Here is a 21,024-nt window from a genome sequence, read left to right on the forward strand (position 1 = left end):
TGGATAAATGCCAAACTGAGCCTTTGGGTTAGGGTATTATGCAAACATGCAGGTATGGTTATAGGATTGTCTTCGTAACTTCAGGTACTTGCCACCTAATCACTTGAATCCATAAATTGAGACATTGTGCTGGGGCCAGCAGCTTACGGCCATACCACCCTGAGCACGCCCGACCTCGTCTGATCTCGGAAGCTAAGCAGGGCTGGGCTTGGTTAGTACTTGGATGGGAGACTGCCTGGGAATGCCTGGTGCTGTAAGCCTTTCCTTTTCATGTCATTGAACCGCTTTTGATCCAGAGAAGGGGTGTATTAAAAGACCAAAAGCATCTGCCCATTAATGAGGGCACATTAACGACATTGCTTTTGGCTCTTTTCCAATGTCTTGTGCTGCTAGCTGATGCCACCTACACCACACCAGGGCCTGAGTGACCGGCTGGGGCCACTTACACCACATCAGGGCCTGTGGCTCTGGCTGAGGCCACTTACACCACACCAGGGCCTGTGGCTGCTGGCTGAGGCCAGTTACACCACACCAGAGCCTGTGGCTGCTGGCTGAAGCCACTTACACCACACCAGGGCCTTAGTTGCTATTGAGGCCAATTACACCACACCAGGGCCTGTGGCTGCTGGCTGAGGCCACCTACACCACACCAGGGCCTGTGGCTGCTGGCTGAGGCGACTTACACCACACCAGGGCCCTTTTGCTGCTGGCTGAGGCCACTTACACCACACCAGTGCCTGTGGCTTCTGGCTGAGGCGACTTACACCACACCAGGGCCTGTGGCTGCTGGCTGAGGCCACTTACACCACACCAGGGCCTGTGGCTCTTGCTCAGGCCACTCACATCACACCAGGCCCTGCGCTTCTAGCCGAGGCCATCTTCACCAAACCAGGCCCTGTGGCTCTTGCTCAGGCCACTTAGACCACACCAGGGCCTGTGGCTGCTGGCTGAGGCCACTTACAACACACCAGGGCCTGTGGCTGCTGGCTGAGGCCACTTACACCAAACCAGGGCCTGTGGCTGCTTGCTGAGGCCATCTTCACCAAACCAGGCCCTGTGCTGCTTGCTGTGGCCATGTAAAACACACCAGGTCCTGTGCTGGTTCTTGAGGCCATCTTCAACAATCCAGGGCCTGTGCTGTTGGATAAATGCCAAACTGAGCCTTTGGGTTAGGGTATTATGCAAACATGCAGGTATGGTTATAGGATTGTCTTCGTAACTTCAGGTACTTGCCACCTAATCACTTGAATCCATAAATTGAGACATTGTGCTGGGGCCAGCAGCTTACGGCCATACCACCCTGAGCACGCCCGACCTCGTCTGATCTCGGAAGCTAAGCAGGGCTGGCCTTGGTTAGTACTTGGATGGGAGACTGCCTGGGAATCCCTGGTGCTGTAAGCCTTTCCTTTTCATGTCATTGAACCGCTTTTGATCCAGAGAAGGGGTGTATTAAAAGACCAAAAGCATCTGCCCATTAATGAGGGCACATTAACGACATTGCTTTTGGCTCTTTTCCAATGTCTTGTGCTGCTAGCTGATGCCACCTACACCACACCAGGGCCTGAGTGACTGGCTGGGGCCACTTACACCACATCAGGGCCTGTGGCTCTGGCTGAGGCCACTTACACCACACCAGGGCCTGTGGCTGCTGGCTGAGGCCAGTTACACCACACCAGAGCCTGTGGCTGCTGGCTGAAGCCACTTACACCACACCAGGGCCTTAGTTGCTATTGAGGCCACTTACACCACACCAGGGCCTGTGGCTGCTGGCTGAGGCCACCTACACCACACCAGGGCCTGTGGCTGCTGGCTGAGGCGACTTACACCACACCAGGGCCCTTTTGCTGCTGGCTGAGGCCACTTACACCACACCAGTGCCTGTGGCTTCTGGCTGAGGCGACTTACACCACACCAGGGCCTGTGGCTGCTGGCTGAGGCCACTTACACCACACCAGGGCCTGTGGCTCTTGCTCAGGCCACTCACATCACACCAGGCCCTGCGCTTCTGGCCGAGGCCATCTTCACCAAACCAGGCCCTGTGGCTCTTGCTCAGGCCACTTAGACCACACCAGGGCCTGTGGCTGCTGGCTGAGGCCACTTACAACACACCAGGGCCTGTGGCTGCTGGCTGAGGCCACTTACACCAAACCAGGGCCTGTGGCTGCTTGCTGAGGCCATCTTCACCAAACCAGGCCCTGTGCTGCTTGCTGTGGCCATGTAAAACACACCAGGTCCTGTGCTGGTTCTTGAGGCCATCTTCAACAATCCAGGGCCTGTGCTGTTGGATAAATGCCAAACTGAGCCTTTGGGTTAGGGTATTATGCAAACATGCAGGTATGGTTATAGGATTGTCTTCGTAACTTCAGGTACTTGCCACCTAATCACTTGAATCCATAAATTGAGACATTGTGCTGGGGCCAGCAGCTTACGGCCATACCACCCTGAGCACGCCCGACCTCGTCTGATCTCGGAAGCTGGGCTGGGCTTGGTTAGTACTTGGATGGGAGACTGCCTGGGAATACCTGGTGCTGTAAGCCTTTGATTTTCATGTCATTGAACCGCTTTTGATCCAGAGAAGGAGTGTATTAAAAGACCAAAAGCAGCTCCCCATTAATGAGGGCACATTAACGACATTGCTTTTGGCTGTTTTCCAATGTCTTGTGCTGCTAGCTGATGCCACCTACACCACACCAGGGCCTGAGTGACCGGCTGGGGCCACTTACACCACATCAGGGCCTGTGACTGCTGGCTGAGGCCACTTACACCACACCAGGGCCTGTGGCTGCTGGCTGAGGCCACTTACACCACACCAGGGCCTTAGTTGCTATTGAGGCCAATTACACCACACCAGGGTCTGTGGCTCTTGCTCAGGCCACTTACACCACACCAGGGCCTGTGGCACTGGCTGAGGCCACTTACACCACACCAGGGCCTGTGGCTGCTGGCTGAGGCCACTTACACCACACAAGGGCCTGTGGCTGCTGGCTGAGGCCACCTACACCACACCAGGGCCTGTGGCTGCTGGCTGAGGCCACTTACAACACACCAGGGCCTGTGGCTCTTGCTCAGGCCACTCATATCACACCAGGCCCTGTGCTTCTGGCCGAGGCCATCTTCACCAAACCAGGCCCTGTGCTGCTTGCTGTGGCCATGTACAACACACCAGGCCCTGTGCTGGTTCCTGAGGCCATCTTCAACAATCCAGGGCCTGTGCTGTTGGATAAATGCCAAACTGAGCCTTTGGGTTAGGGTATTATGCAAACATGCAGGTATGGTTATAGGATTGTCTTCGTAACTTCAGGTACTTGCCACCTAATCACTTGAATCCATAAATTGAGACATTGTGCTGGCGCCAGCAGCTTACGGCCATACCACTCTGAGCACGCCCGACCTCGTCTGATCTCGGAAGCTAAGCAGGGCTGGGCTTGGTTAGTACTTGGATGGGAGACTGCCTGGGAATACCTGGTGCTGTAAGCCTTTCCTTTTCATGTCATTGCTTTTGGCTCTTTTCCAATGTCTTGTGCTGCTAGCTGATGCAACCTACACCACACAAGGGCCTGAGTGACCGGCTGGGGCCACTTACACCACATCAGGGCCTGTGGCTCTGGCTGAGGCCACTTACACCACACCAGGGCCTGTGGCTGCTGGCTGAGGCCACTTACACCACACCAGGGCCTGTGGCTGCTGGCTGAGGCCACCTACACCACACCAGGGCATTAGTTGCTATTGAGGCAAATTACACCACACCAGGGTCTGTGGCTCTTGCTCAGGCCACTTACACCACACCAGGGCCTGTGGCACTGGCTGAGGCCACTTACACCACACCAGGGCCTGTGGCTGCTGGCTGAGGCCACTTACACCACACCAGGGCCTGTGGCTGCTGGCTGAGGCCACTTACACCAAACCAGGGCCTGTGGCTGCTGGCTGAGGCCACCTACACCACACCAGGGCCTGTGGCTGCTGACTGAGGCCACTCACATCACACCAGGCCCTGCGCTTCTGGCCGAGGCCATCTTCACCAAACCAGGCCCTGTGGCTCTTGCTCAGGCCACTTACACCACACCAGGGCCTTATTTGCTATTGAGGCCACTTACACCACACCAGGGCCTGTGGCACTTGCTCAGGCCACTTACACCACACCAGGGTCTGTGGCTCTTGCTCAGGCCACTTACACCACACCAGGGCCTGTGGCACTGGCTGAGGCCACTTACACCACATCAGGGCCTGTGGCTCTGGCTGAGGCCACTTACACCACACCAGGGCCTGTGGCTGCTGGCTGAGGCCACCTACACCACACCAGGGCCTTAGTTGCTATTGAGGCCAATTACACCACACCAGGGTCTGTGGCTCTTGCTCAGGCCACTTACACCACACCAGGGCCTGTGGCACTGGCTGAGGCCACTTACACCACACCAGGGCCTGTGGCTGCTGGCTGAGGCCACTTACACCACACAAGGGCCTGTGGCTGCTGGCTGAGGCCACCTACACCACACAAGGGCCTGTGGCTGCTGGCTGAGACCACTTACACCACAATAGGGCCTGTGGCTCTTGCTCAGGCCACTTACACCACACCAGGGCCTGTGGCTCTTGCTCAGGCCACTTACACCACACCAGGGCCTGTGGCTCTTGCTCAGGCCACTTACACCACACCAGGGCCTGTGGCTCTTGCTCAGGCCACTCATATCACGCCAGGCCCTGTGCTTCTGGCCGAGGCCATCTTCACCACACCAGGCCCTCTGCTGCTTGCTGTGGCCATGTACAACACACCAGGCCCTGTGCTGGTTCCTGAGGCCATCTTCACCAAACCAGGCCCTGTGGCTCTTGCTCAGGCCACTTACACCACACCAGGGCCTTATTTGCTATTGAGGCCACTTACACCACACCAGGGCCTGTGGCTCTGGCTTAGGCCACTTACACCACACCAGGGCCTGTGGCACTTGCTCAGGCCACTTACACCACACCAGGGCCTGTGGCTGCTGGCTGAGGCCACTTACACCACACCACACCAGGGCCTGTGGCTCTTGCTCAGGCCACTTACACCACACCAGGGCCTGTGGCACTGGCTGAGGCCACTTAGACCACACCAGGGCCTGTGGCTGCTGGCTGAGGCCACTTACAACACACCAGGGCCTGTGGCTGCTGGCTGAGGCCACTTACACCAAACCAGGGCCTGTGGCTGCTTGCTGAGGCCATCTTCACCAAACCAGGCCCTGTGCTGCTTGCTGTGGCCATGTAAAACACACCAGGTCCTCTGCTGGTTCTTGAGGCCATCTTCAACAATCCAGGGCCTGTGCTGTTGGATAAATGCCAAACTGAGCCTTTGGGTTAGGGTATTATGCAAACATGCAGGTATGGTTATAGGATTGTCTTCGTAACTTCAGGTACTTGCCACCTAATCACTTGAATCCATAAATTGAGACATGGTGGTGGCGCCAGCAGCTTACGGCCATACCACCCTGAGCACGCCCGACCTCGTCTGATCTCGGAAGCTAAGCAGGGCTGGTCTTGGTTAGTACTTGTATGGGAGACTGCCTGGGAATACCTGGTGCTGTAAGCCTTTCATTTTCATGTCATTGAACCGCTTTTGATCCAGAGAAGGGGTGTATTAAAAGACCAAAAGCAGCTGCCCATTAATGAGGGCACATTAACGACACTGCTTTTGGCTCTTTTCCAATGTCTTGTGCTGCTAGCTGATGCCACCTACACCACACCAGGGCCTGAGTGACCGGCTGGGGCCACTTACACCACATCAGGGCCTGTGGCTCTGGCTGAGGCCACTTACACCACACCAGGGCCTGTGGCTGCTGGCTGAGGCCACTTACACCACACCAGAGCCTGTGGCTGCTGGCTGAAGCCACTTACACCACACCAGGGCCTTAGTTGCTATTGAGGCCACTTACACCACACCAGGGCCTGTGGCTGCTGGCTGAGGCCACCTACACCACACCAGGGCCTGTGGCTGCTGGCTGAGGCGACTTACACCACACCAGGGCACTTTTGCTGCTGGCTGAGGCCACTTACACCACACCAGTGCCTGTGGCTTCTGGCTGAGGCGACTTACACCACACCAGGGCCTGTGGCTGCTGGCTGAGGCCACTTACACCACACCAGGGCCTGTGGCTCTTGCTCAGGCCACTCACATCACACCAGGCCCTGCGCTTCTGGCCGAGGCCATCTTCACCAAACCAGGCCCTGTGGCTCTTGCTCAGGCCACTTACACCACACCAGGGCCTTATTTGCTATTGAGGCCACTTACACCACATCAGGGCCTGTGGCTCTGGCTGAGGCCACTTACACCACACCAGGGCCTGTGGCTGCTGGCTGAGGCCACCTACACCACACCAGGGCCTTAGTTGCTATTGAGGCCAATTACACCACACCAGGGTCTGTGGCTCTTGCTCAGGCCACTTACACCACACCAGGGCCTGTGGCACTGGCTGAGGCCACTTACACCACACCAGGGCCTGTGGCTGCTGGCTGAGGCCACTTACACCACACAAGGGCCTGTGGCTGCTGGCTGAGGCCACCTACACCACACCAGGGCCTGTGGCTGCTGGCTGAGACCACTTACACCACACCAGGGCCTGTGGCTCTTGCTCAGGCCACTTACACCACACCAGGGCCTGTGGCTCTTGCTCAGGCCACTTACACCACACCAGGGCCTGTGGCTCTTGCTCAGGCCACTTACACCACACCAGGGCCTGTGGCTCTTGCTCAGGCCACTCATATCACGCCAGGCCCTGTGCTTCTGGCCGAGGCCATCTTCACCAAACCAGGCCCTGTGCTGCTTGCTGTGGCCATGTACAACACACCAGGCCCTGTGCTGGTTCCAGAGGCCATCTTCAACAATCCAGGGCCTGTGCTGTTGGATAAATGCCAAACTGAGCCTTTGGGTTAGGGTATTATGCAAACATGCAGGTATGGTTATAGGATTGTCTTCGTAACTTCAGGTACTTGCCACCTAATCACTTGAATCCATAAATTGAGACATTGTGCTGGGGCCCGCAGCTTACGGCCATACCACCCTGAGCACGCCCGACCTCGTCTGATCTCGGAAGCTAAGCAGGGCTGGGCTTGGTTAGTACTTGGATGGCAGACTGCCTGGGAATACCTGGTGCTGTAAGCCTTTCATTTTCATGTCATTGAACCGCTTTTGATCCAGAGAAGGGGTGTATTAAAAGACCAAAAGCAGCTGCCCATTAATGAGGGCACATTAACGACACTGCTTTTGGCTCTTTTCCAATGTCTTGTGCTGCTAGCTGATGCCACCTACACCACACCAGGGCCTGAGTGACCGGCTGGGGCCACTTACACCACATCAGGGCCTGTGGCTCTGGCTGAGGCCACTTACACCACACCAGGGCCTGTGGCTGCTGGCTGAGGCCACTTACACCACACCAGGGCCTGTGGCTGCTGGCTGAAGCCACTTACACCACACCAGGGCCTTAGTTGCTATTGAGGCCACTTACACCACACCAGGGCCTGTGGCTGCTGGCTGAGGCCACCTACACCACACCAGGGCCTGTGGCTGCTGGCTGAGGCGACCTACACCACACCAGGGCCCTTTTGCTGCTGGCTGAGGCCACCTACACCACACCAGGGCCTGTGGCTGCTGGCTGAGGCGACTTACACCACACCAGGGCACTTTTGCTGCTGGCTGAGGCCACCTACACCACACCAGGGCCTGTGGCTGCTGGCTGGGGCCACTTACACCACATCAGGGCCTGTGACTGCTGGCTGAGGCCACTTACACCACACCAGGGCCTGTGGCTGCTGGCTGAGGCCACTTACACCACACCAGGGCCTTAGTTGCTATTGAGGCCAATTACACCACACCAGGGTCTGTGGCTCTTGCTCAGGCCACTTACACCACACCAGGGCCTGTGGCACTGGCTGAGGCCACTTACACCACACCAGGGCCTGTGGCTGCTGGCTGAGGCCACTTACACCACACAAGGGCCTGTGGCTGCTGGCTGAGGCCACCTACACCACACCAGGGCCTGTGGCTGCTGGCTGAGGCCACTTACAACACACCAGGGCCTGTGGCTGCTGGCTGAGGCCACTTACACCACACCAGGGCCTGTGGCTGCTGGCTGAGGCCACCTACACCACACCAGGGCCTGTGGCTGCTGACTGAGGCGACTTACACCACACCAGGGCCTTAGTTGCTATTGAGGCCAATTACACCACACCAGGGTCTGTGGCTCTTGCTCAGGCCACTTACACCACACCAGGGCTTGTGGCACTGGCTGAGGCCACTTACACCACACCAGGGCCTGTGGCTGCTGGCTGAGGCCACTTACACCACACAAGGGCCTGTGGCTGCTGGCTGAGGCCACCTACACCACACCAGGGCCTGTGGCTGCTGGCTGAGACCACTTACACCACACCAGGGCCTGTGGCTCTTGCTCAGGCCACTTACACCACACCAGGGCCTGTGGCTCTTGCTCAGGCCACTTACACCACACCAGGGCCTGTGGCTCTTGCTCAGGCCAATTACACCACACCAGGGCCTGTGGCACTGGCTGAGGCCACTTACACCACACCAAGGCCTGTGGCTGCTGGCTGAGGCCACTTACACCACACAAGGGCCTGTGGCTGCTGGCTGTGGCCACTTACACCACACCAGGGCCTGTGGCTGCTGGCTGAGGCCACCTACACCCCACCAGGGCCTGTGGCTGCTGGCTGAGGCGACTTACACCACACCAGGGCCCTTTTGCTGCTGGCTGAGGCCACTTACACCACACCAGTGCCTGTGGCTTCTGGCTGAGGCGACTTACACCACACCAGTGCCTGTGGCTCTTGCTCAGGCCACTCACATCACACCAGGCCCTGCGCTTCTGGCCGAGGCTCTCTTCACCAAACCAGGCCCTGTGCTGCTAGCTGATGCCACCTACACCACACCAGGGCGTGAGTGACCGGCTGGGGCCACTTACACCACATCAGGGCCTGTGGCTCTGGCTGAGGCCACTTACACCACACCAGGGCCTGTGGCACTGGCTGAGGCCACTTAGACCACACCAGGGCCTGTGGCTGCTGGCTGTGGCCACTTAAACCACACCAGGGCCTGTGGCTGCTGGCTGAGGCCACTTACACCACACCAGAGCCTGTGGCTGCTGGCTGAGGCCACTTACACCACACCAGGGCCTGTGGCTCTGGCTGAGACCAATTACACCACACCAGGGCCTGTGGCTCTTGCTCAGGCCACTTACACCACACCAGGGCCTGTGGCACTGGCTGAGGCCACTTACACCACACCAGGGCCTGTGGCTGCTGGCTGAGACCACTTACACCACACCAGGGCCTGTGGCTCTTGCTCAGGCCACTTACACCACACCAGGGCCTGTGGCTCTTGCTCAGGCCACTTACACCACACCAGGGCCTGTGGCTCTTGCTCAGGCCACTCATATCACGCCAGGCCCTGTGCTTCTGGCCGAGGCCATCTTCACCAAACCAGGCCCTGTGCTGCTTGCTGTGGCCATGTACAACACACCACGCCCTGTGCTGGTTCCAGAGGCCATCTTCAACAATCCAGGGCCTGTGCTGTTGGATAAATGCCAAACTGAGCCTTTGGGTTAGGGTATTATGCAAACATGCAGGTATGGTTATAGGATTGTCTTCGTAACTTCAGGTACTTGCCACCTAATCACTTGAATCCATAAATTGAGACATTGTGCTGGGGCCAGCAGCTTACGGCCATACCACCCTGAGCACGCCCGACCTCGTCTGATCTCGGAAGCTAAGCAGGGCTGGGCTTGGTTAGTACTTGGATGGGAGACTGCCTGGGAATACCTGGTGCTGTAAGCCTTTCATTTTCATGTCATTGAACCGCTTTTGATCCAGAGAAGGGGTGTATTAAAAGACCAAAAGCATCTGCCCATTAATGAGGGCACATTAACGACATTGCTTTTGGCTCTTTTCCAATGTCTTGTGCTGCTAGCTGATGCAACCTACACCACACAAGGGCCTGAGTGACCGGCTGGGGCCACTTACACCACACCAGGGCCTGTGGCTCTTGCTCAGGCCACTTACACCACACCAGGGCCTGTGGCACTGGCTGAGGCCACTTACACCACACCAGGGCCTGTGGCTGCTGGCTGAGGCCACCTACACCACACCAGGGCATTAGTTGCTATTGAGGCCAATTACACCACACCAGGGTCTGTGGCTCTTGCTCAGGCCACTTACACCACACCAGGGCCTGTGGCACTGGCTGAGGCCACTTAGACCACACCAGGGCCTGTGGCTGCTGGCTGAGGCCACTTACAACACACCAGGGCCTGTGGCTGCTGGCTGAGGCCACTTACACCAAACCAGGGCCTGTGGCTGCTTGCTGAGGCCATCTTCACCAAACCAGGCCCTGTGCTGCTTGCTGTGGCCATGTAAAACACACCAGGTCCTGTGCTGGTTCTTGAGGCCATCTTCAACAATCCAGGGCCTGTGCTGTTGGATAAATGCCAAACTGAGCCTTTGGGTTAGGGTATTATGCAAACATGCAGGTATGGTTATAGGATTGTCTTCGTAACTTCAGGTACTTGCCACCTAATCACTTGAATCCATAAATTGAGACATTGTGCTGGGGCCAGCAGCTTACGGCCATACCACCCTGAGCACGCCCGACCTCGTCTGATCTCGGAAGCTAAGCAGGGCTGGCCTTGGTTAGTACTTGGATGGGAGACTGCCTGGGAATCCCTGGTGCTGTAAGCCTTTCCTTTTCATGTCATTGAACCGCTTTTGATCCAGAGAAGGGGTGTATTAAAAGACCAAAAGCATCTGCCCATTAATGAGGGCACATTAACGACATTGCTTTTGGCTCTTTTCCAATGTCTTGTGCTGCTAGCTGATGCCACCTACACCACACCAGGGCCTGAGTGACTGGCTGGGGCCACTTACACCACATCAGGGCCTGTGGCTCTGGCTGAGGCCACTTACACCACACCAGGGCCTGTGGCTGCTGGCTGAGGCCAGTTACACCACACCAGAGCCTGTGGCTGCTGGCTGAAGCCACTTACACCACACCAGGGCCTTAGTTGCTATTGAGGCCACTTACACCACACCAGGGCCTGTGGCTGCTGGCTGAGGCCACCTACACCACACCAGGGCCTGTGGCTGCTGGCTGAGGCGACTTACACCACACCAGGGCCCTTTTGCTGCTGGCTGAGGCCACTTACACCACACCAGTGCCTGTGGCTTCTGGCTGAGGCGACTTACACCACACCAGGGCCTGTGGCTGCTGGCTGAGGCCACTTACACCACACCAGGGCCTGTGGCTCTTGCTCAGGCCACTCACATCACACCAGGCCCTGCGCTTCTGGCCGAGGCCATCTTCACCAAACCAGGCCCTGTGGCTCTTGCTCAGGCCACTTAGACCACACCAGGGCCTGTGGCTGCTGGCTGAGGCCACTTACAACACACCAGGGCCTGTGGCTGCTGGCTGAGGCCACTTACACCAAACCAGGGCCTGTGGCTGCTTGCTGAGGCCATCTTCACCAAACCAGGCCCTGTGCTGCTTGCTGTGGCCATGTAAAACACACCAGGTCCTGTGCTGGTTCTTGAGGCCATCTTCAACAATCCAGGGCCTGTGCTGTTGGATAAATGCCAAACTGAGCCTTTGGGTTAGGGTATTATGCAAACATGCAGGTATGGTTATAGGATTGTCTTCGTAACTTCAGGTACTTGCCACCTAATCACTTGAATCCATAAATTGAGACATTGTGCTGGGGCCAGCAGCTTACGGCCATACCACCCTGAGCACGCCCGACCTCGTCTGATCTCGGAAGCTGGGCTGGGCTTGGTTAGTACTTGGATGGGAGACTGCCTGGGAATACCTGGTGCTGTAAGCCTTTGATTTTCATGTCATTGAACCGCTTTTGATCCAGAGAAGGAGTGTATTAAAAGACCAAAAGCAGCTCCCCATTAATGAGGGCACATTAACGACATTGCTTTTGGCTGTTTTCCAATGTCTTGTGCTGCTAGCTGATGCCACCTACACCACACCAGGGCCTGAGTGACCGGCTGGGGCCACTTACACCACATCAGGGCCTGTGACTGCTGGCTGAGGCCACTTACACCACACCAGGGCCTGTGGCTGCTGGCTGAGGCCACTTACACCACACCAGGGCCTTAGTTGCTATTGAGGCCAATTACACCACACCAGGGTCTGTGGCTCTTGCTCAGGCCACTTACACCACACCAGGGCCTGTGGCACTGGCTGAGGCCACTTACACCACACCAGGGCCTGTGGCTGCTGGCTGAGGCCACTTACACCACACAAGGGCCTGTGGCTGCTGGCTGAGGCCACCTACACCACACCAGGGCCTGTGGCTGCTGGCTGAGGCCACTTACAACACACCAGGGCCTGTGGCTCTTGCTCAGGCCACTCATATCACACCAGGCCCTGTGCTTCTGGCCGAGGCCATCTTCACCAAACCAGGCCCTGTGCTGCTTGCTGTGGCCATGTACAACACACCAGGCCCTGTGCTGGTTCCTGAGGCCATCTTCAACAATCCAGGGCCTGTGCTGTTGGATAAATGCCAAACTGAGCCTTTGGGTTAGGGTATTATGCAAACATGCAGGTATGGTTATAGGATTGTCTTCGTAACTTCAGGTACTTGCCACCTAATCACTTGAATCCATAAATTGAGACATTGTGCTGGCGCCAGCAGCTTACGGCCATACCACTCTGAGCACGCCCGACCTCGTCTGATCTCGGAAGCTAAGCAGGGCTGGGCTTGGTTAGTACTTGGATGGGAGACTGCCTGGGAATACCTGGTGCTGTAAGCCTTTCCTTTTCATGTCATTGCTTTTGGCTCTTTTCCAATGTCTTGTGCTGCTAGCTGATGCAACCTACACCACACAAGGGCCTGAGTGACCGGCTGGGGCCACTTACACCACATCAGGGCCTGTGGCTCTGGCTGAGGCCACTTACACCACACCAGGGCCTGTGGCTGCTGGCTGAGGCCACTTACACCACACCAGGGCCTGTGGCTGCTGGCTGAGGCCACCTACACCACACCAGGGCATTAGTTGCTATTGAGGCAAATTACACCACACCAGGGTCTGTGGCTCTTGCTCAGGCCACTTACACCACACCAGGGCCTGTGGCACTGGCTGAGGCCACTTACACCACACCAGGGCCTGTGGCTGCTGGCTGAGGCCACTTACACCACACCAGGGCCTGTGGCTGCTGGCTGAGGCCACTTACACCAAACCAGGGCCTGTGGCTGCTGGCTGAGGCCACCTACACCACACCAGGGCCTGTGGCTGCTGACTGAGGCCACTCACATCACACCAGGCCCTGCGCTTCTGGCCGAGGCCATCTTCACCAAACCAGGCCCTGTGGCTCTTGCTCAGGCCACTTACACCACACCAGGGCCTTATTTGCTATTGAGGCCACTTACACCACACCAGGGCCTGTGGCACTTGCTCAGGCCACTTACACCACACCAGGGTCTGTGGCTCTTGCTCAGGCCACTTACACCACACCAGGGCCTGTGGCACTGGCTGAGGCCACTTACACCACATCAGGGCCTGTGGCTCTGGCTGAGGCCACTTACACCACACCAGGGCCTGTGGCTGCTGGCTGAGGCCACCTACACCACACCAGGGCCTTAGTTGCTATTGAGGCCAATTACACCACACCAGGGTCTGTGGCTCTTGCTCAGGCCACTTACACCACACCAGGGCCTGTGGCACTGGCTGAGGCCACTTACACCACACCAGGGCCTGTGGCTGCTGGCTGAGGCCACTTACACCACACAAGGGCCTGTGGCTGCTGGCTGAGGCCACCTACACCACACAAGGGCCTGTGGCTGCTGGCTGAGACCACTTACACCACAATAGGGCCTGTGGCTCTTGCTCAGGCCACTTACACCACACCAGGGCCTGTGGCTCTTGCTCAGGCCACTTACACCACACCAGGGCCTGTGGCTCTTGCTCAGGCCACTTACACCACACCAGGGCCTGTGGCTCTTGCTCAGGCCACTCATATCACGCCAGGCCCTGTGCTTCTGGCCGAGGCCATCTTCACCACACCAGGCCCTCTGCTGCTTGCTGTGGCCATGTACAACACACCAGGCCCTGTGCTGGTTCCTGAGGCCATCTTCACCAAACCAGGCCCTGTGGCTCTTGCTCAGGCCACTTACACCACACCAGGGCCTTATTTGCTATTGAGGCCACTTACACCACACCAGGGCCTGTGGCTCTGGCTTAGGCCACTTACACCACACCAGGGCCTGTGGCACTTGCTCAGGCCACTTACACCACACCAGGGCCTGTGGCTGCTGGCTGAGGCCACTTACACCACACCACACCAGGGCCTGTGGCTCTTGCTCAGGCCACTTACACCACACCAGGGCCTGTGGCACTGGCTGAGGCCACTTAGACCACACCAGGGCCTGTGGCTGCTGGCTGAGGCCACTTACAACACACCAGGGCCTGTGGCTGCTGGCTGAGGCCACTTACACCAAACCAGGGCCTGTGGCTGCTTGCTGAGGCCATCTTCACCAAACCAGGCCCTGTGCTGCTTGCTGTGGCCATGTAAAACACACCAGGTCCTCTGCTGGTTCTTGAGGCCATCTTCAACAATCCAGGGCCTGTGCTGTTGGATAAATGCCAAACTGAGCCTTTGGGTTAGGGTATTATGCAAACATGCAGGTATGGTTATAGGATTGTCTTCGTAACTTCAGGTACTTGCCACCTAATCACTTGAATCCATAAATTGAGACATGGTGGTGGCGCCAGCAGCTTACGGCCATACCACCCTGAGCACGCCCGACCTCGTCTGATCTCGGAAGCTAAGCAGGGCTGGTCTTGGTTAGTACTTGTATGGGAGACTGCCTGGGAATACCTGGTGCTGTAAGCCTTTCATTTTCATGTCATTGAACCGCTTTTGATCCAGAGAAGGGGTGTATTAAAAGACCAAAAGCAGCTGCCCATTAATGAGGGCACATTAACGACACTGCTTTTGGCTCTTTTCCAATGTCTTGTGCTGCTAGCTGATGCCACCTACACCACACCAGGGCCTGAGTGACCGGCTGGGGCCACTTACACCACATCAGGGCCTGTGGCTCTGGCTGAGGCCACTTACACCACACCAGGGCCTGTGGCTGCTGGCTGAGGCCACTTACACCACACCAGAGCCTGTGGCTGCTGGCTGAAGCCACTTACACCACACCAGGGCCTTAGTTGCTATTGAGGCCACTTACACCACACCAGGGCCTGTGGCTGCTGGCTGAGGCCACCTACACCACACCAGGGCCTGTGGCTGCTGGCTGAGGCGACTTACACCACACCAGGGCACTTTTGCTGCTGGCTGAGGCCACTTACACCACACCAGTGCCTGTGGCTTCTGGCTGAGGCGACTTACACCACACCAGGGCCTGTGGCTGCTGGCTGAGGCCACTTACACCACACCAGGGCCTGTGGCTCTTGCTCAGGCCACTCACATCACACCAGGCCCTGCGCTTCTGGCCGAGGCCATCTTCACCAAACCAGGCCCTGTGGCTCTTGCTCAGGCCACTTACACCACACCAGGGCCTTATTTGCTATTGAGGCCACTTACACCACATCAGGGCCTGTGGCTCTGGCTGAGGCCACTTACACCACACCAGGGCCTGTGGCTGCTGGCTGAGGCCACCTACACCACACCAGGGCCTTAGTTGCTATTGAGGCCAATTACACCACACCAGGGTCTGTGGCTCTTGCTCAGGCCACTTACACCACACCAGGGCCTGTGGCACTGGCTGAGGCCACTTACACCACACCAGGGCCTGTGGCTGCTGGCTGAGGCCACTTACACCACACAAGGGCCTGTGGCTGCTGGCTGAGGCCACCTACACCACACCAGGGCCTGTGGCTGCTGGCTGAGACCACTTACACCACACCAGGGCCTGTGGCTCTTGCTCAGGCCACTTACACCACACCAGGGCCTGTGGCTCTTGCTCAGGCCACTTACACCACACCAGGGCCTGTGGCTCTTGCTCAGGCCACTTACACCACACCAGGGCCTGTGGCTCTTGCTCAGGCCACTCATATCACGCCAGGCCCTGTGCTTCTGGCCGAGGCCATCTTCACCAAACCAGGCCCTGTGCTGCTTGCTGTGGCCATGTACAACACACCAGGCCCTGTGCTGGTTCCAGAGGCCATCTTCAACAATCCAGGGCCTGTGCTGTTGGATAAATGCCAAACTGAGCCTTTGGGTTAGGGTATTATGCAAACATGCAGGTATGGTTATAGGATTGTCTTCGTAACTTCAGGTACTTGCCACCTAATCACTTGAATCCATAAATTGAGACATTGTGCTGGGGCCCGCAGCTTACGGCCATACCACCCTGAGCACGCCCGACCTCGTCTGATCTCGGAAGCTAAGCAGGGCTGGGCTTGGTTAGTACTTGGATGGCAGACTGCCTGGGAATACCTGGTGCTGTAAGCCTTTCATTTTCATGTCATTGAACCGCTTTTGATCCAGAGAAGGGGTGTATTAAAAGACCAAAAGCAGCTGCCCATTAATGAGGGCACATTAACGACACTGCTTTTGGCTCTTTTCCAATGTCTTGTGCTGCTAGCTGATGCCACCTACACCACACCAGGGCCTGAGTGACCGGCTGGGGCCACTTACACCACATCAGGGCCTGTGGCTCTGGCTGAGGCCACTTACACCACACCAGGACCTGTGGCTGCTGGCTGAGGCCACTTACACCACACCAGGGCCTGTGGCTGCTGGCTGAAGCCACTTACACCACACCAGGGCCTTAGTTGCTATTGAGGCCACTTACACCACACCAGGGCCTGTGGCTGCTGGCTGAGGCCACCTACACCACACCAGGGCCTGTGGCTGCTGGCTGAGGCGACCTACACCACACCAGGGCCCTTTTGCTGCTGGCTGAGGCCACCTACACCACACCAGGGCCTGTGGCTGCTGGCTGAGGCGACTTACACCACACCAGGGCACTTTTGCTGCTGGCTGAGGCCACCTACACCACACCAGGGCCTGTGGCTGCTGGCTGGGGCCACTTACACCACATCAGGGCCTGTGACTGCTGGCTGAGGCCACTTACACCACACCAGGGCCTGTGGCTGCTGGCTGAGGCCACTTACACCACACCAGGGCCTTAGTTGCTATTGAGGCCAATTACACCACACCAGGGTCTGTGGCTCTTGCTCAGGCCACTTACACCACACCAGGGCCTGTGGCACTGGCTGAGGCCACTTACACCACACCAGGGCCTGTGGCTGCTGGCTGAGGCCACTTACACCACACAAGGGCCTGTGGCTGCTGGCTGAGGCCACCTACACCACACCAGGGCCTGTGGCTGCTGGCTGAGGCCACTTACAACACACCAGGGCCTGTGGCTGCTGGCTGAGGCCACTTACACCACACCAGGGCCTGTGGCTGCTGGCTGAGGCCACCTACACCACACCAGGGCCTGTGGCTGCTGACTGAGGCGACTTACACCACACCAGGGCCTTAGTTGCTATTGAGGCCAATTACACCACACCAGGGTCTGTGGCTCTTGCTCAGGCCACTTACACCACACCAGGGCTTGTGGCACTGGCTGAGGCCACTTACACCACACCAGGGCCTGTGGCTGCTGGCTGAGGCCACTTACACCACACAAGGGCCTGTGGCTGCTGGCTGAGGCCACCTACACCACACCAGGGCCTGTGGCTGCTGGCTGAGACCACTTACACCACACCAGGGCCTGTGGCTCTTGCTCAGGCCACTTACACCACACCAGGGCCTGTGGCTCTTGCTCAGGCCACTTACACCACACCAGGGCCTGTGGCTCTTGCTCAGGCCAATTACACCACACCAGGGCCTGTGGCACTGGCTGAGGCCACTTACACCACACCAAGGCCTGTGGCTGCTGGCTGAGGCCACTTACACCACACAAGGGCCTGTGGCTGCTGGCTGTGGCCACTTACACCACACCAGGGCCTGTGGCTGCTGGCTGAGGCCACCTACACCCCACCAGGGCCTGTGGCTGCTGGCTGAGGCGACTTACACCACACCAGGGCCCTTTTGCTGCTGGCTGAGGCCACTTACACCACACCAGTGCCTGTGGCTTCTGGCTGAGGCGACTTACACCACACCAGTGCCTGTGGCTCTTGCTCAGGCCACTCACATCACACCAGGCCCTGCGCTTCTGGCCGAGGCTCTCTTCACCAAACCAGGCCCTGTGCTGCTAGCTGATGCCACCTACACCACACCAGGGCGTGAGTGACCGGCTGGGGCCACTTACACCACATCAGGGCCTGTGGCTCTGGCTGAGGCCACTTACACCACACCAGGGCCTGTGGCACTGGCTGAGGCCACTTAGACCACACCAGGGCCTGTGGCTGCTGGCTGTGGCCACTTAAACCACACCAGGGCCTGTGGCTGCTGGCTGAGGCCACTTACACCACACCAGAGCCTGTGGCTGCTGGCTGAGGCCACTTACACCACACCAGGGCCTGTGGCTCTGGCTGAGACCAATTACACCACACCAGGGCCTGTGGCTCTTGCTCAGGCCACTTACACCACACCAGGGCCTGTGGCACTGGCTGAGGCCACTTACACCACACCAGGGCCTGTGGCTGCTGGCTGAGACCACTTACACCACACCAGGGCCTGTGGCTCTTGCTCAGGCCACTTACACCACACCAGGGCCTGTGGCTCTTGCTCAGGCCACTTACACCACACCAGGGCCTGTGGCTCTTGCTCAGGCCACTCATATCACGCCAGGCCCTGTGCTTCTGGCCGAGGCCATCTTCACCAAACCAGGCCCTGTGCTGCTTGCTGTGGCCATGTACAACACACCACGCCCTGTGCTGGTTCCAGAGGCCATCTTCAACAATCCAGGGCCTGTGCTGTTGGATAAATGCCAAACTGAGCCTTTGGGTTAGGGTATTATGCAAACATGCAGGTATGGTTATAGGATTGTCTTCGTAACTTCAGGTACTTGCCACCTAATCACTTGAATCCATAAATTGAGACATTGTGCTGGGGCCAGCAGCTTACGGCCATACCACCCTGAGCACGCCCGACCTCGTCTGATCTCGGAAGCTAAGCAGGGCTGGGCTTGGTTAGTACTTGGATGGGAGACTGCCTGGGAATACCTGGTGCTGTAAGCCTTTCATTTTCATGTCATTGAACCGCTTTTGATCCAGAGAAGGGGTGTATTAAAAGACCAAAAGCATCTGCCCATTAATGAGGGCACATTAACGACATTGCTTTTGGCTCTTTTCCAATGTCTTGTGCTGCTAGCTGATGCAACCTACACCACACAAGGGCCTGAGTGACCGGCTGGGGCCACTTACACCACACCAGGGCCTGTGGCTCTTGCTCAGGCCACTTACACCACACCAGGGCCTGTGGCACTGGCTGAGGCCACTTACACCACACCAGGGCCTGTGGCTGCTGGCTGAGGCCACCTACACCACACCAGGGCATTAGTTGCTATTGAGGCCAATTACACCACACCAGGGTCTGTGGCTCTTGCTCAGGCCACTTACACCACACCAGGGCCTGTGGCACTGGCTGAGGCCACTTACACCACACCAGGGCCTTAGTTGCTATTGAGGCCACTTACACCACACCAGTGCCTGTGGCTGCTGGCTGAGGCCACCTACACCACACCAGGGCCTGTGGCTGCTGGCTGAGGCGACTTACACCACACCAGGGCCCTTTTGCTGCTGGCTGAGGCCACTTACACCACACCAGTGCCTGTGGCTTCTGGCTCAGGCGACTTACACCACACCAGGGCCTGTGGCTGCTGGCTGAGGCCACTTACACCACACCAGGGCCTGTGGCTCTTGCTCAGGCCACTCACATCACACCAGGCCCTGCGCTTCTGGCCGAGGCCATCTTCACCAAACCAGGCCCTGTGGCTCTTGCTCAGGCCACTTACACCACACCAGGGCCTTATTTGCTATTGAGGCCACTTACACCACACCAGGGCCTGTGGCTCTGGCTTAGGCCACTTACACCACACCAGGGCCTGTGGCACTTGCTCAGGCCACTTACACCACACCAGGGCCTGTGGCTGCTGGCTGAGGCCACTTACACCACACCAGGGCCTGTGGCTCTTGCTCAGGCCACTTACACCACACCAGGGCCTGTGGCTGCTGGCTGAGGCCAGTTACACCACACCAGAGCCTGTGGCTGCTGGCTGAAGCCACTTACACCACACCAGGGCCTTAGTTGCTATTGAGGCCACTTACACCACACCAGGGCCTGTGGCTGCTGGCTGAGGCCACCTACACCACACCAGGGCCTGTGGCTGCTGGCTGAGGCGACTTACACCACACCAGGGCCCTTTTGCTGCTGGCTGAGGCCACTTACACCACACCAGTGCCTGTGGCTTCTGGCTGAGGCGACTTACACCACACCAGGGCCTGTGGCTGCTGGCTGAGGCCACTTACACCACACCAGGGCCTGTGGCTCTTGCTCAGGCCACTCACATCACACCAGGCCCTGCGCTTCTGGCCGAGGCCATCTTCACCAAACCAGGCCCTGTGGCTCTTGCTCAGGCCACTTAGACCACACCAGGGCCTGTGGCTGCTGGCTGAGGCCACTTACAACACACCAGGGCCTGTGGCTGCTGGCTGAGGCCACTTACACCAAACCAGGGCCTGTGGCTGCTTGCTGAGGCCATCTTCACCAAACCAGGCCCTGTGCTGCTTGCTGTGGCCATGTAAAACACACCAGGTCCTGTGCTGGTTCTTGAGGCCATCTTCAACAATCCAGGGCCTGTGCTGTTGGATAAATGCCAAACTGAGCCTTTGGGTTAGGGTATTATGCAAACATGCAGGTATGGTTATAGGATTGTCTTCGTAACTTCAGGTACTTGCCACCTAATCACTTGAATCCATAAATTGAGACATTGTGCTCGGGCCAGCAGCTTACGGCCATACCACCCTGAGCACGCCCGACCTCGTCTGATCTCGGAAGCTAAGCAGGGCTGGGCTTGGTTAGTACTTGGATGGGAGACTACCTGGGAATGCCTGGTCCTGTAAGCCTTTCCTTTTCATGTCATTGAACCG

The 21,024-nt window shown here is 57.9% G+C and overlaps 9 non-coding genes and 5 pseudogenes across 9 annotated transcripts; all 14 read left to right on the plus strand.

Moving 5' to 3' along the window:
• The first annotated feature begins 141 nt into the window (after positions 1-141).
• Positions 142-260, plus strand: LOC146637605 (5S ribosomal RNA). The gene has a single exon (XR_014905565.1). It is a non-coding gene; the product is annotated as a 5S ribosomal RNA (ribosomal RNA).
• A 1,022-nt stretch (positions 261-1,282) lies between these two features.
• LOC146637606 (5S ribosomal RNA) lies at positions 1,283-1,401 on the plus strand. The gene has a single exon (XR_014905614.1). It is a non-coding gene; the product is annotated as a 5S ribosomal RNA (ribosomal RNA).
• Positions 1,402-2,423: 1,022 nt separating this feature from the next.
• On the plus strand, positions 2,424-2,537 carry LOC146637607 (5S ribosomal RNA; annotated as a pseudogene).
• Positions 2,538-3,358: 821 nt separating this feature from the next.
• LOC146637608 (5S ribosomal RNA) lies at positions 3,359-3,477 on the plus strand. The gene has a single exon (XR_014905540.1). It is a non-coding gene; the product is annotated as a 5S ribosomal RNA (ribosomal RNA).
• Positions 3,478-5,438: 1,961 nt separating this feature from the next.
• Positions 5,439-5,557, plus strand: LOC146637609 (5S ribosomal RNA; annotated as a pseudogene).
• A 1,450-nt stretch (positions 5,558-7,007) lies between these two features.
• Positions 7,008-7,126, plus strand: LOC146637610 (5S ribosomal RNA). Its single transcript, XR_014905625.1, has one exon. It is a non-coding gene; the product is annotated as a 5S ribosomal RNA (ribosomal RNA).
• A 2,562-nt stretch (positions 7,127-9,688) lies between these two features.
• LOC146637611 (5S ribosomal RNA) lies at positions 9,689-9,807 on the plus strand. The gene has a single exon (XR_014905994.1). It is a non-coding gene; the product is annotated as a 5S ribosomal RNA (ribosomal RNA).
• A 781-nt stretch (positions 9,808-10,588) lies between these two features.
• Positions 10,589-10,707, plus strand: LOC146637612 (5S ribosomal RNA). The gene has a single exon (XR_014905615.1). It is a non-coding gene; the product is annotated as a 5S ribosomal RNA (ribosomal RNA).
• Positions 10,708-11,729: 1,022 nt separating this feature from the next.
• Positions 11,730-11,843, plus strand: LOC146637613 (5S ribosomal RNA; annotated as a pseudogene).
• Positions 11,844-12,664: 821 nt separating this feature from the next.
• Positions 12,665-12,783, plus strand: LOC146637614 (5S ribosomal RNA). The gene has a single exon (XR_014905541.1). It is a non-coding gene; the product is annotated as a 5S ribosomal RNA (ribosomal RNA).
• A 1,961-nt stretch (positions 12,784-14,744) lies between these two features.
• LOC146637615 (5S ribosomal RNA) lies at positions 14,745-14,863 on the plus strand (annotated as a pseudogene).
• A 1,450-nt stretch (positions 14,864-16,313) lies between these two features.
• LOC146637616 (5S ribosomal RNA) lies at positions 16,314-16,432 on the plus strand. The gene has a single exon (XR_014905626.1). It is a non-coding gene; the product is annotated as a 5S ribosomal RNA (ribosomal RNA).
• A 2,562-nt stretch (positions 16,433-18,994) lies between these two features.
• Positions 18,995-19,113, plus strand: LOC146637617 (5S ribosomal RNA). The gene has a single exon (XR_014905995.1). It is a non-coding gene; the product is annotated as a 5S ribosomal RNA (ribosomal RNA).
• A 1,768-nt stretch (positions 19,114-20,881) lies between these two features.
• LOC146637618 (5S ribosomal RNA) lies at positions 20,882-21,000 on the plus strand (annotated as a pseudogene).
• Positions 21,001-21,024: the final 24 nt, after the last annotated feature.

Source organism: Diplotaxodon limnothrissa, linkage group LG3 (genome assembly GCF_057381915.1).
Source record: "Diplotaxodon limnothrissa isolate DT_005_m linkage group LG3, D_limnothrissa_male_GT1.1, whole genome shotgun sequence".
NCBI classification, from domain to species: Eukaryota; Metazoa; Chordata; class Actinopteri; order Cichliformes; family Cichlidae; genus Diplotaxodon; species Diplotaxodon limnothrissa.